The sequence below is a fragment of the Rhynchophorus ferrugineus genome, unplaced genomic scaffold (assembly GCF_030347505.1).
Source record: "Rhynchophorus ferrugineus isolate W39M unplaced genomic scaffold, kcgeb_rfMv2 rfM9, whole genome shotgun sequence".
In the NCBI taxonomy this organism is placed as follows: domain Eukaryota; kingdom Metazoa; phylum Arthropoda; class Insecta; order Coleoptera; family Curculionidae; genus Rhynchophorus; species Rhynchophorus ferrugineus.
Genome location: NW_027472588.1, coordinates 7,153,651 through 7,168,340, shown reverse-complemented (window position 1 = coordinate 7,168,340; position 14,690 = coordinate 7,153,651). Strand labels below are relative to the sequence as shown.

The following is a 14,690-nucleotide window of genomic DNA, read 5'->3' as shown; positions in this document are numbered from 1 at the left end:
AAAACGAGTTCGTTCATTAGAAGGGAGGAAATTCTACTTGTCACGCAAGAATCAATTTGTTAACAATGAGAGCAACCTACAACCTCGTATCAGGATCATTTATTGGCTGGCATAAATTACCGTGCCCTATAACAATATAACGGGAATATCAGCACTTGTTAAACTATGTAATCAATTATAAGATTCTAATTATTATTTTTATAGAACATTGAAAAATGTATCGTGATATACAATGATATTATTATTCATACAGCTGTTACAATTTAATGAACAGATAAACTTTACGAACTACCAAGATTGTAGAGGGAATCTTAAAGTCAGTCGAGATATACAGAGAATAACTTAATTTACAATAGCGAACTTTGTGTCTGCGTTGCTATATCCTACATTATGATAAAATACGAATACCATGAATAATATTAGCGTGATAATTTGGAATATATAATAATAGAGTTACCTAACAACAATATACTTTTAGTCTAGAGCACAAATATTCAATTGAGGAGGTTGTTACAAGTTTTTTTAATAAAGAAATACTAAGACGAATACCAGATGATTTTTTATAGAGGGATTACAGTTATTTTAAAGTACCTCTTTGTTTTTAGTATGAGCTGCTTCCTACGTGAAACCAAAGGGTATTAAAAAACGTGAAACCAAAGGTTATGATTAGGCCGGCGATAACGTGGTATTCAGCTAGTCCTCTCATTTAAATCACTGGCTGACATCACATTACAGTTAATGAATGCCTCGACATCCTCAATGTATTAATTAAGTATTAGAGATGCAACTCAATAGGGTACTCTGGCGCTAAGTTTTGCTTTGCCCAACATCCAGAGGGCGCAGAATTGGCCACTTAAGTAACTTGATTGGTCAATTTAAATCTCCATTATAGGCACCTTTAAGAAAAATATTTTATTGTGAAGACATTTGATTGGCTTACTAGTAGTGCAGCATTGGCGTCATGTTTAGTTGACCAATGAAATTTAAATAAAAACAATTTTTCTCCGAAATAAATTTATAAAATAAAATGCTATTAAATATAAATATAATCGATAAAAAAAATATATAATCTGAATTTATCTATAAAATATAAAAATAATTATATTTATAAGATAAAAATATTATATACATATATATAAAACCATAAGCAAAAAACTTTGGTGCATTGCACACACAAATTTTATTTTTATAAAGATATTTCACAAAAATATGTTATATTATCGACCTGTCAATAACGCGGGATAAAATAAGAGTTTAAAATAAAAAGAAGAGGTTAAGATAGTTCTACTGACAGTATAATAAAACTATTTTCTGGGGCATAAGATATTGCCTTGACTCGTTTATTCCTATAGGAACATCTGGAATTGAAGTTATAGAGTCATCCCCCCTAAAAATTTTTGAATAATAGAAAAATATTAACTTATATTAAATTCTTCAAATTATTTCTAAAACATACTAGCCAATGATGTATATTCCTGAATCTATTATCTATCTTGGTTAAATAGCCTTAATCCAATACATTTATATGGATAATTACACATTTTTTCTTTAATGAAACGAACCCCTCAAGATAGTTATTAAATTGATGACACTAACAAAATTTCCTGTAAAGTTAAATCTCTATTTCTCTAGGAGTATAATCAAGTTATGGAAAGTTTTAGAGCAGATAGTGAGGTGTAGATTTCCATCTCTAACATCACTGAAGAAATTGACGAATATTTTGGTATTCAGAATCTATTCCATATAATTACAAAACTTACAATAAAAACATATATTTTTATAACTCATCCATTGTAAATGTTTATACAGTAGATTTTTTTTAAATTGATTTTGATTTTAAAATTTGATAAAAGCATCATTAATAAAGCCATATTTTTTTGAGTGAGTTAATTTTTTGAAAACTTGTAGATATCTGCCAATGAAATAATGCATAAATAAGTATTTTGTTATGCTGTTATAAAATTTAAAATCGTCACTAAGACCAATTAAATGTACCTATACATGACACAATAATATACCAGTATTTGCATATTAAAATCATTTAAAATATATATATTAGCTTCATAATATGTGGTGTACAAATATTAGGTGTATAAATAAATTTCTTTAGTTGGTTAAATATATATCCTACCTGTTAGAATTTAAATTTTTAGTAGATATAATAGATTTGTAATATCATTTATCGGCATTGCTTCCTGTCATTTCCCCTATTGGATATTTTAAACGAATAAATTTTCATTTTACTTCCAGTACTGTTTCCTTAGTTGAAACATCAACGACCATCTAAGGATGATAAGTTATCAAGAGTTGTTTCAAAGCCTTATGTACCATGAACAAATATGAATCATACTATTGTCCCAGTCCCTATATAAGATAACAATGCCAAGTTCCTTGGGATCGATCTTAGTAAAACTTTGGTTGAAAGAATATATCAAATAGAAAAATAACACGAATTGGAATACAAGAAAAGTATGGGTTATTTGGAATAAAATTTACACTATCTGTATATAATAGATTTCTGTTGTACAAACAAATACTAAAATCTAAATGGACCTATGGAGTTTAGTTATTGGAATATTCTGCGAAAAGAAATATCAAAATAATACAAGTATTTCGTAATAAAGTCCTGATAAGTAGAGCGGATGCACCCATATACTATAAGAACAATTACTTGTAGTCAGATCTCAATTGTCGAAGAGGAAGTCAAAACATGAGGAAAGACTCCACTTTCATGTGGAACACCGAAGTCTTGTACAGTCTTGTAAGTCTTGTATTAATTAGTAAAAGAACTGAAAAGTGCTACTAGCTTTTATTTTACTTTATTGAAGACTAAATAAGGGCCAATTGGTCTTCTTAGATAAACATTTTCACCAGCATCGAACGTATTGCAAAATTATTAATATTATAAAAACGTAAAATCCCTTTTAAGCTCGAAGAATTTTTCTTTCTCATTTTACTAATGTGCATTACTCTGGTTAAAAGGAGACAGAACGAGATCTGATGCAACCGATAATGTAAAAAATTCGGTTATGAAATTCAATTTTTGTTGGTACTGGTCAATACCATTGTCATTCGCCAATGTAAATATAATAAAACAACTTTAACCTACAAAGTATTGTAGCTGTTTAATTAACAGTAGTTTAAGTCCTTCAATAAATATACATTAGATATACTAATAATGTTAAAATAAATGACATGACATTTCGTTTTTTTATTTTCATTCGGATTTTTTTGTTAGTGTTAAAATAAAATAAAACTTAAATTTGGGGTGGCAACGTTGCATTATAAATTGTGATGACATATATTGGCTGTTTTATTGGAAAGACTAATGGTTTTAAATCGCTAGACACAAATTGTAAGCTGGTCGGCAACGACTAGTAATAATATACGAGGGTCACTATTTATATTTTCAGAATAGGAAAGAAAATAAATAGTTAAGCAGCGAATACATTTTTATTGTTTTTTAAAGTACTCGCCACGATAATCGATATATTTTTGCATAGGCTTAAACCAATTTTCAAAGCACTTATTCCATTCTAAATGAGTTATCTTCAAAACATGCTTTTTTCTTCGGGCGATGAAAATCGTTTACCATGCCGTTTATTCTTCACGGATGGGAACAAAAGGAAGTTATTGGGTACCAAATCAGGGCTGTACGGCGGATGACCCATCAATTCGATGTTTTGAGTGCTCAAGTAGTCTCTGGTTTGAGCCGATGTGTAAGAGCTCACATTGTCGTGATGAAGAACAATCCGGCGTATCTCGTTTGTTTTCCTTATTTCACCGATGATTTTTGGCAAGCAAATAGTTGTGTACCAATTAGAATTTACTGTTCTACGATCCTCTAGGGACGCTGTTGCAATATGACTAGTTTTCCCGAAGAAATTGGCCACCATTTGCTTTGAAGTGCTTCGTGCGCGAACAACTTTTATTCGATTTGGTTCATTTTGAAACACAGTCGACTGCTGCTTACCTTCGGGCTCATACGAATATATGTATGATTCGTCACCTCTCACGATTTTATAAACGTCTTTCGAAACACCACGATTGAATTTCTTAACCATATCTTTGCACCAATCGACATGAGCCTTTTTTTTTTTTTGAGCGATTGTCAAACAGATTGGCAGATATTGACAGTGAACTACGATCACGATTGAATTCACTAAGCCAGCGATAGACGGTGATTTTTAATGGAGCTTTATCGCCAAAAGTCAAAAGCCACGTCGAAAACCGTAAAAAATAGTCGCACGAAAGTGTGAGACGAGACTTTCAACTAAGTATAAAATACACAAGTAGCCTCCTTGCGAGAAAATGTTCTGAGTACGTACATCGTCAAAAATGTCAAACGTTGCGATGGAACCGTCAGATGGACTCACATCACAATAGCGTTGCCAATTATTGAGATATAAATAGTGACCCACGTATTAATAAATTTAAAATTGGCTCACAAAATATAATGGAAGATGGAAGCTGTATAAAGATATAAAAGAGCAAAGTTAATCATCACGATGGATAATAATTGTAACAAAATATATTATACGAATTTCTCTGAAAAAAAAAACATCCAAACTTATTCGTACACCCTATATTCCGTTTATGAAATTTAAACGTAAAACAAAATCAACATTTAGTTTACCAGACTCGGCACCATTAATATTGTGACACGTAAATAGGATGATCAATACGGTGCATCGAAATATGAAGTAAATATTGACAGTCAATATAAGATCGCGTTTAGAATATTTATTAGGCATCTCAAGTAGTCCGACGAAGTTTAATAACGAAAAATTGATTAATCGAAAGCCAGAAGATAAGTAATTTAATTGATGGTATATTTGGATTCGCGCTATATTTCATCGTTATAATTAGTGCCTTATTGTGAGACTACGAGAAGAATATCGTTACTAAAACAACGTACCTTAATTAATTTTAATGGATTGTCAATATACCTTGAACGATTCCGAACACGAATTAAATACTATGCATTTTATGTTGTTGACTCGATTCAGAATATTGAGTATTTTAATTAATTGGATCTTTCAATGTGTTACTATTATTATAATTATATAATATATAATATAATTTGTAGAATAAGACAATATTTTCCTTCTCATGCTGTTCTAGTTAAAAATAGACACGATGCTGTCTGACAAATTGGGACATCTAACCGCCCCAGCCTGTAAAAATCGTCCGGTCGTCAAAGGTTTGCAAAATTTTTCAAAACATTTATTATAATAGCTACTGGTTGTATATTGGCACACGCTGTTTAAATGCTTTTGATATTGATTTGATAATATAATCTGAGTTTCACAGGAAAGAAACGGGTGGCGAATCAAGATCAGCTTGATGTTATCTCTATCAATAACTATCTATCGAACAGCTAGTAATTTCTTCAGGAATCTGTTTGAAAGGTAATCATAGAAAGCTTAGGGATATGCAGCTTTTTGATGGATGTAGAGCATCTTTTATTACACTGTGGGGTAATATAGGATTTAAATAGTGTAAAGATAACCCACAAAGAGGTCTAATGGAAATTCTAGATTAAATTTTAAAAGAGTGCATCTTTTAAAGTCATACAATAAAATCAAGGAAGACTTTCAATTCAGTTTGTGTATTTAGATGAGACATGGATATTTAAGAATGGGACCAATGGTTACCATGATTACTCATGGCAAGATGATAACAAAAATACTCTGAATATAACAAAAGTTCATGGAAAAGGTAAACGTTGGAATAACTATCGATTAGGTTTTGTTAGTCATAACATTTATTAATAATTCATTGCAGACATATAATTCTTCATGCTGGAATCAGAAATGGTTAATAATACCTTCGGTTCGGATAAACTCGACCAGACATATTGAAGTAGAAATATAGTAATAGTTATATAGTTATTCGCTTGAATGAAACTTTCTGAAAATGGGATTATGATTCAAAGTTGATAATTTCCAAAATAGAGCGATGAGTGTGAAAGCAGCTAAATGTTAATATATAATTAATTTACGATAACTATAGGAGACCTTATTGTAGAATGTGAAATATTTGGGAAGTGTGTTGCATTTGGTTAAAATGTTTGAGGAAATAAATAATCCGCTAAATGTTGTGCAGATATGGCAAATGCATTAGATACAATTCAGTGATTAAATTTAGCTTCATCAAGAAATATTTATAGATGTAGTTGCAGAATAAACTAATAAGAAATAAAGTTATTTTACAAGGAAACAATATACCTAAGTAAACTATAACTAAGCGTAAAAGGGAAATAAGGTCCATAATGAAAGTAAAATATGTTACTTGGATATACAATTGTTAATTAGGCGGATTAGGCTTCCAGGATATATCAATACATAAAAAAAATCGTAGGTGATATGGAAAAGGTTTCAATGTAAATGTAGTATAATTAAACACAACCCTGACCCACAATCTATTATAACTGTAAATTATATTTGAAAATAGTATTTTTGTTTAACTATCTTATTTAGATCAAAATAGTTCTGTATATCAGAGCTAAAATGAACTAAAACTCAAAATTGATGCGGTAACATTGGGACGTCTGGACATCATCAATTCAGATGACGTGAGATCAGTGTTTTGTTGAACAAAACTAAAATAGTTAACTGCTTAATCATTCACGTTCATTTTAAATGCTTATCTTTAGTGGGTTATGAGCTCAAGACATCATTTCTGTTAAATTTTGGGTCAAATTATTTTAATCTGTACTTATCACACCAGAATGTGTTCACCTTAATTAAATTCAGCCCATCAAATTACTTTTCGAAGATTTTCAAAGGTCAAAAATTAATTAAATTATAAATTATATATTTCACCAGAGACTAGTAATAATCGGCACTACCGTTTTGGATATTTCATTGTAGAATGTTCATCTTGTCGGTCGGAATGTGTTGCTGTCGACACGCTCGTTTATCGGAACACTCACTACTATTTTCTGGAAGGAATTCGCACGGAAACAGAAAACACTGGTATCATAAAAACTTGTTTATTTCGATGTTACTATTAAAATTTATATTTAATGCTATGCTACGAATTAATTACTTCCCTAGCATAAGCCACGAAAAATACCAGAACATGTGACCTCCTACCGACCTATAAGTTTATTACCGATAATCTCGAAAGTTTTCGAGAAACTATAGATCAAGAAGCTAAACTATATAATAGAAAAAAGAAATATTATTCCTGAACATCAGTTTGGATTTCGCAGTAAGCATGGGACTATAGAACAAGTGCACAGACTTGTAAACAAAATAAACGCTGACCTAAATGCCAAAAGATATTGTTCGGCTGCTTTTCTTAACATATCTCAGGCTTTTGACAAAGTATGGCATACGGTCTTGCAGGTTAAACTAAAGAAACTTCTCCCTCATACCGAATTAAATGCCATATATTCAGGAGTTCCGCAATGTGGTGTACTGGGTCCAGTACTGTATTCGGCCTTCTGTATACGGTCGAACTTCCCACCACAAAAATAACTACTGTGACAACATACGCGGACGACACAGCAATATTGGCATCCTATGAAGATCCGGTCACAGCATCAATAAACCTACAAACCCACCTGGATCAAATAGAATTATGGTTCAAGACATGGCGCATTAAAGTCAATAAAACAAAATCCACCCATGTAACGTTTACACTGTGTAGAAAAACATGTCCACCAGTGAATATCAATCATCGTCAACTCCCCCAAGCAGAGCATGTTAAATATCTTGGTATGCATTTAGATGGACGCCTAACCTGGAAGAAGCACATACTCTATAAACGAAAACAACTTAGACTGAAATTATATCAAATGTAATGGCTCATCGGGCGCAAATCCAAGTTATCGTTAGATAACAAGGTGTTGCTGTATGAATCTATACTCAAGCCTATTTGGTCATATGGGATCCAACTATGGGGTACCGCTAGCAAAACTAATATATCCATCATTCAACGGTTCCAAAATAAAGTGTTGCGTGTCATTGTTGATGCTCCGTACTATATTTCAAATAAAGTGATACCTATAACGAGTGTAATTCAACCTGTTTGCGTGAAGTACTTCGAAAGAGTGTCAGTGCATCCCAATGTACTCGCTAATCAGCTAAATATGCGACGTGATAGTAAAGTGCGTAGACTAAAACGTTTAACACCACCCGATCTGATTACTGGACATATGTAGACTTTAGAATAAGCTTTAAAATAAGACTAATTAATTAATATAATATTTTATACAGAAGATCACTTAATGAAGTGATTTTCTGCATGCCATGTAAATATAATATAGACATAAGAAATACTTATTGCCTATAGGGCAGATTGTGGAATCACAACGACCAAAAAAAATTCGATATTAAATGATACATGTGATCGTCGGAAGAATTGACAGGATATTAGTTTATGTAGAGGAAGCACGCTATGGAAGTGGTACTCTTATAAGCGGTAGATAAAAGGGATAGAACGAGACGTCGTCGTGATGGTCTTTTATAGCCGGGAACTGTATGGTACCAATCCACCAGCGTTGCCAACCTTTGAACTTTATCTAGGTGAATACGTGGTGGTCTAAAAGGTCTAAAGGGTTGCTACATCATAATGAATATAGGAATAATGAGAATATCCTGTTCTGAATAAAATTGTATACAAAAATTTCGATATTAACGACCCTACAATTATGAACCGAATTTAGAAACCAACGCAAATATCACCGAAAAAATTACATTATCGCCATACTCTTCTTCGCATCCTGCCTGCGACGACAATCAACCGAAGAACAACTTAATTTAAATTCGAGCCCCTCATTTCGTAAGTCGCATTAAACTGCTCGAAATCGACTGTTTCTAATTTATGGCCGAATCTGAATTTCAAATTAATGAGAATAAAACAAGACGTTTATGCGCGTTTTTCTCGTACTAAACGGATTGATTCTAGCAAAGTGACAAATCGGCCTCCGACGAAACGAAAGTGGATATTCCGAAGCGCATTACTTATTCATTAAGTACTCCAGGAGGTCCATCAATTTTAAAGATTCAACATAATTACTCCGTTATAATTAATACGCCTCTAGAGCTATTTTTGTATTCCTTGTTAATGACGCCGTATCAATCTAATCTATAGTCAATTCGAAATAGCAGTGAACCCGCGTGATCTGTCAAAACGTACGCAATGTTGTCGCAACCACTCTGAGTTTTAGTAGTCTAAATAATATATTGAAATATAAATGTTATGTATTATAGTTTACTTTAACATTATAGTACATCTAATGCATATATTATCGAAGGACTTAAAACTACAATTAATTATACAGCCACAATAAGTTTATAGGTTAGAGTTGTTTTATTATATCTACATTGAACTTTTTTCCATACTAGTATAGGTATAGTTATAGGCGCGTTTTTTATGAGGTGGTATCCTCCGAAGGTCTAATCCACCTTATTAACAAATGTATATCTGAGTAATGCATTTTAATTTCATTGGAGAGCATATTAACCTTTCACGCTTAGTTCTTGTTTCTTTCGTTGTAATATTTCATTGTAAAGTCATTATGATATTACTATATTTCTCCTTAGTTTGTTCTGTGACTACGTTTATAGAACTTTCTTGATAAAACTACATTTAATCACTGCATTTTCCTTAATGAATTTGCCATATCTGCAAAAGAGCATTATCTCTCATATATTTTACCCAAACGTTCATATATACTCTGAGCAATAACACACATGCTTATAAAGCTTTTATCCTCTATAATACAATTTCCTACAGTTAAAGCATGTTAGTTGTATACTGACCCTTAATTGCTTCCTCTTTCATCGCCCTGTCTAGATAATAAGTATTGAATCATAAACCAACATTCATAAAGTTTTATTCAATCACTGTCACTTTCAGAAACATTAATCAAGTGAATAACTAAGCTGTTTATTTTCAATCTATCAAAGACTTGGTCACGGTTCTACGATTTCTTCTTCAATGTGTCTGACCGAGTTCAACCAAACCGAAGGTGTTATTTTCAAGAATGCCTCTTTTCATAAATTCATACATTTTGGTTTGAGTATCCTCTTCGACATGAATGTTTATTGTTATAATTGTTTACAATAGCCCATATGACTGCAAATGTATTAAATATGCAGTTATAGGGAGGAAGACGTAATACTCTGTGGCCATAACGTTCAGCAATCTGATCGATCATATATCTTTTACCAAGCTTATTTCTAAAAACTAAATTACACAAAATGTAACAGGTTTCATTTATATTTAGCGAGTAACATTTTGAAATAGTTTATCCTTGTTTTCGTGGTTTCGTCAAAACTTATTTTATGTACTTTAAGTCATTCCTTAATTGCAACCTTTGTTGATGGACTTGTTGGTATCTTCTCCACCAGTGTACTATGATATGCCCATAACAATAAATGATTCTTCAATATTCTAACAATAATTGGTTCTTGATAAAGGTTCCTCTAAATTCTTTAAAATTTTTATTCAGTGGTTTTCAAACCACTGCAAAAACAACTTATGAATTATTTCTCCATGGTAGTCGCCCTTGGAATCATAGGAAAACATTAATTCTGCACCAAGAATTAAACCGTTCCTGTTTCCAGCATGAAGAACTGTATGTCTGAAATGAATTATTGATAAATGTTATGACTAACAAAACCTAATAGATATTTATTTCAATGTTTACTTTCTTCGATTAACTTTTGTTGTCTTTACTCTATAATTATTATCATCTTGCCATGAGTGACTCAGTGTACCATTCTGAAATATACTTTTAAATATGTGCTTTTGAAAAGTGAATTGTTTTAAAAGCAATGTCTGGAAGTTCCATTAGACCATTTGCGTGGATGATCTTTCATACCATTTAAATCCTATATTATCCAACAGAATATGATGTAGAACATCCCACATCCCCCAAAGAGCTTTTCATACTAACTGTTAGTTCCTGAAATAATTGTAATAAATTATGTATATATTGAGAAAATACTCGCTGTTTTTATATCTTTACATAGAGCTAATATCAAGGCGATATCATGATTCGTCACACTTTTGGTATGAGGGCGGTTTCTTTTTGGTGAATCCAAGATTATATTGTTATTAATTTTTTGAGATATTTTAGTGACTGTGTTTATATTAATATTTAGTGTAGCGGCAACACGCTAAAAATGTTTTCAATAAAAATCGCTGCAACCCGGTATTTAATAGTAAATATGCTTACCTGTCTAACGCATTTTACTGATAAGAGGGAGCCTCCATTATCTCATTCCTGTTCGAAGTAACTGATTAGAGAAACAATCTGTTTCTGACTCTCTGAAGGATTCAGCGTTTCTAACCAAAGTAATAATATGTAACGATTTGAAGTTTATTGAAACAAGCTGAGCGTTAAAACAAAGTTTGCTGGTTTATAAACTGTGAAGAATTCTGAAGACGTTTGGTAACCGGACGAACTTTGTAGGTTAATTCGGTTACCTATTCCAACGTATCAGGCAGCATTGCATATCATTTTAACTGGAATAAAATGAGAAGTTCTCTGTCTATATTCTCTGATTATAAATCGAATTTACAGGCAGGCAATACATTAAACATCTTGGTGATATCAGTACACTTTTATTTTTAGTAGACTATATAATACTATTCAAAATTACTTCTAGTACATAGCTACACATATTTGATATATATGTTATTATTTTGCACTTGATTTTCACGTTATCGATAAGTTATAAGAATATACTTGCTCTTTTTACCATTATCATCGTAACTGTTTCATACCAGCTCACCACATAAATCTTCTCTGGGCTTCAGTAAATATTTTAAAATCAAAATTAGTCTAATCGGTCTAACCGTTCTCGATTTTTGGCGAGCCTAATGAACAATATTAATATTAGCACAATACATATATATACATATACATATACATATATATATATATATATATATATATATATATATATATATATATATATATATATATATATTTAGGGTAAATTGAAAAATATGATAAATCGAAACGGTTGTGGTTGGTACGGTTGCGATCTGGTACGGCTGTTGATATCTTCCGGTCCTACAGATACCGTTGCTTCATCGTCGTTTTGGCACTTGAATGTGGTCCATCGACGATGTTGAGAACAAGCTATTTTTCGGACAGGGCTCCCATAATCGACGCTGTGGGAGGATCGATTGTTCGACGATGCGGTAGCTTATTTTCATCGACGACGAGACGTTTGCAATTATGGTACCTCGGCAAAGACATGACGAGTCTACGGTGAGTGCAATCGGTACCTAGCTTCTGGAGCTGATCTGTGACTAATCTGGAGTCACATACGTTACAGTAATTCAGAAAAAACAAACGGTATCCGACCGAAGCTGCCCAAAGCCTTTCAAATCAAAATGTGACTGCCATTATGACGGAGAGGGCGAGCGAATGAAGACATTATGATTTATACATAGCGCCGAAAGAAATGTTTAGCCAAGAAGCAGATGATTAAGCAGTGATGTGAAAATATCTGTGAGTTCAAAACATTGTAAAAGAGAATTTTGAAAAAAAAATTTAAAAAAATGAATTGCAAATAATGAAATGAAATTGAAGCTTCATTGTTCCAGCACTAAAATAAAATTTAATGAGGAACAAATGTTTGAATAAATGTAATATAGAAGGAATTTGAAAAGGATTAGGAATATTATGAAAAGGAATATTGAAGGTAAAATCGAAAACGAATCGAATTAAAAATATTGAAAATTTTGAAACAAAAAATATAACGGCCACGTAAAATACACCATGTTGCACGTACCCTCCATTCACGAGTCCAAACCCAATTTTGCGAAAGATCACGTCGGGGTCACCACTTTGGGGTAAATGATGTGGTTCGGTGAATGGAGGGAAAACGAAACGAAACAGTGGTGTTTACATTATGTGACGTTATTTATTTATTGAAGTAATATAAAAATATAAAAATAAAAATGATAAATTGGATGGCAGCGGAGTTATCTGTTGACGAGAGTAGGGAAGTCGATGGTGGCACGTCTAAACCAAAGGATGGTCCAGTACTGACTGAATGGAAATAACCTTCAATAACATCCCAGATAAACGTCTCGGGGTTGCCGCCAGCTATTCGTTATCGGGTTCTAGCTGGCGCTGCTGACACCCCGCCCGTGTTCAACATCTGGGATTATATTTCTGGGTATTTTGTAGATCGTTATTCCACGATGTAAAATTCGACATGCCTCAAGGTCGCTACAATATATATATATATATATATATATATATATATATATATATATATATATATATATATGCATAATTTCATTTTAAGTACCGTATCTAATATAACATAACTTAATGAAAACTTGCCGAAGTAACCTGTCAAAGACCACCCCATACTCATCCATCCCAGGACGAAATTACATAGGTTCGAACATGCAATTTAGAGTGAAAATTGACTCCGATACCGGGATGGCTCCATCCTCGACGGATTTAATTAGCTGCAGACACTAATAACTTCTTCCGGTAAATAGAAAAAGAAACACCACTCCGAGAGGCCCCGCCGCGCCTAATCGAATTCCTGACACTTTGTCCTAATTTATGCAAAAACACTAACGAAAATTGCCCTGAAAACGATTAGGTCTCCGGCTTTGATTCGTTCGCGGAAATTATCGAAAAGTTTTCGACGTCATGTCGTCCGTATCGATTATGACAGGCCAATTTTGATTATACGTTTAATCTCACTAATAAAAATTCAAACTCATTAAATATTTTCGGTTTCGTAATAAACAGGGGATTGTTTAATGATGGTATGTGGTAAACAATAATTTAATTATCTCCGGAATTGATACTAGTTAGTGACAGAATTGTTATTCATGATAACTTTTTTTTTAATAATAAGGTACAGTCGCGAAATATCGTATAACTTTAACCGACTTAAAAAAAGAGGAGGTTCTACGTTTGAAAGCCGTTCAGTTTGCTTTTTAAATATTAACGATATCATATGAGAAGTCGTAGAAAGCAAAAAATTGAACCGACTTCAAAAAATAAATAAGGAACTCACTAAAACTCACCAAAGTCGACGTCTAGCCCAAATAATACAAAAATAATAATATAATTTTCTGACATATACACATAGCTTAATTATAAACAGAACAAATCCAATTTGTTGCTCGAACAGGTATTAAGATAAATTGTGTGCATATAGTAGAATATAAAATACTTGTAGTAGATAAGTTAAATAAGATTTTTGTTTATTCTGATTTAATTATTACGATTATTATGTACATATTTTATTTTAAAACGTTCTTCTGCGTGTGTTCCTTATATATTGAAAAAACTACTCACTGTTTTCATACATTTCATATATTTGATCTCTGATAGAGCTAACATCAAGCTGATCATGATTTTTTTTCAGGACTCCTTTTCGTATCAGGACGGTTCCTTTGTGGTGAATACAAAATTATATTGTTTTTGATAGTTTCCTTCCAAAATAGATATACTAAGGAAGGGATCTGACAGGTTTAATCGGGGTTAATATTCGTATAAAACATTTTCAAAACATATAAAAAACAATATCTAGTCTGACAACTGATAATTTATTTTCATTCATTTAATAGAAAACCTTCTTTTCTGAGACGTATAAAATCCTTTCCATACTAATTTTGAGAGAGAAAAGTTGCAGCTAGTTGTATGATTATATGTGCTGTATAGATGTTTATTTGAAATATTT

The 14,690-nt window shown here is 32.1% G+C and overlaps 1 protein-coding gene and 1 long non-coding RNA gene across 2 annotated transcripts in view; both read left to right on the top strand.

Moving 5' to 3' along the window:
* The window catches only part of 5-HT2A (5-hydroxytryptamine receptor 2A), a 211,175-nt gene that overhangs the window by 85,215 nt on the left and 111,270 nt on the right, over positions 1 to 14,690 (top strand). The window lies entirely within an intron of this gene.
* LOC143202014 (uncharacterized) lies at positions 5,093 to 5,715 on the top strand. The gene is made up of 3 exons (XR_013007063.1): positions 5,093 to 5,203; positions 5,314 to 5,480; positions 5,541 to 5,715. It is a non-coding gene; the product is annotated as an uncharacterized LOC143202014 (long non-coding RNA).